Source organism: Camelina sativa, chromosome 1 (assembly GCF_000633955.1).
Source record: "Camelina sativa cultivar DH55 chromosome 1, Cs, whole genome shotgun sequence".
NCBI classification, from domain to species: domain Eukaryota; kingdom Viridiplantae; phylum Streptophyta; class Magnoliopsida; order Brassicales; family Brassicaceae; genus Camelina; species Camelina sativa.
Window position 1 is genome coordinate 16,818,652 of NC_025685.1, and position 1,441 is coordinate 16,820,092.

Sequence of the window (1,441 nt, forward strand, 5' to 3'; positions counted from 1 at the left end):
AAAAAAAAAAAAAAAAAAAAAAAAAAAAAAAAAAAAAAAAAAAAAAAAAAAAAAAAAAAGGAAAAATTTGTCCTGGAAAATTAGAAAATAGAATATAAAAAACAAAATGATTAGAGATGCCCAAGAACGTTGTTGATGTTGCTTTGAATTTACGGATCTCTCTTACAAATAATTAAGATTACTTCTTGGGAAATTAGATGTTTGCACTTACACAGGAGAAAAGAGAAAAAAAAAAAACTTTTTGGGAATTGAAGCGCAAAGCTCGAGACGAAGCTCTCCTTAACTTATGAAACGGCGTCGTTTAGGATGATTCTGACATGCACACTATGGCCTCTTCTTTTTTTTTTTTTAGTTTTTTTTTATAAAATAAATCTTTTTATATTAAAAAAAATGGGGTTTCAATAAAGAAGCATCAGGTGGATAAAGAGTTTTGTATTAGTATTAATTAACGTGTGACCCATTCCATATTTTTAGGTTTGACTTATGCTTTATTTTTTTAGTTATTGGATTCTTCGGATTTTTGGGGTTTTAAGTTTTGACTTAATCTACACAGTTAGCTTTTTTGTTTTCATCTCCGTTTAGTAGTTTTTCACTTTTGTTCTCGAGTCTTGTTAATCGTGAAATGAAATCCGACAACCGACACATTGGATTATTGGAAAGTTAAGTAGAGAGAGACCGAACCAAACAACATAATTAATGTTGGTTTAGATACATGTGAAGATTTTTAGAGGATCACAATCTAGAACAAATAAAGATTTGGATATATAAGAATATAAAACAACAACTGTATTGATACTCTACGAAATGGAACACCATAGATAAAATACTAATGTTTACTTTGACCGACATATCCATTAAGCAAATATGTATGTGGTAGTGCGCTTTGTGGCGACTGTAAGAGATCTTAAAAGATTTTTCACTTTGAATGTACCAAAAAAAAACGAAATGATAAATTAAGGGTGAGGTGCGAAAGTGAAACACCAAATTTGCCACAAAGGTAAATGACACAAATGTAATCATAGTAGATTCTTGGAGTTTTCCAAAGGGAATCAAGGAAGATAGATAATTTAGCCTAACCACTAAGAGGCGACATTTACCACCGATTATTTGTATTTTGCTTCTGTTGAAGCCTTGAAGGATCATGAGTATCGTGATATTCGTGGACAAACTAGATAGGGTTTGGTTGAATTTTTATTTAAATAAAAATTGTAATATAGCAATTGCATGATAGAGCCTACTATATAAGAAACTCAGACCAAGTTTGAGTTGTTAACTAAAACTTAACATATACCCGAAAGTATAATAAGTAACGCTGTACCGGTACGACAAAGGAAAATCATTGGACCTTTTATAAAAGATTTATAAAGATTTAATTTATGGACCGTCTACAATTAAAAATAAATAAAAATAAACCTAAACATGATATATCGATCACTCAAAT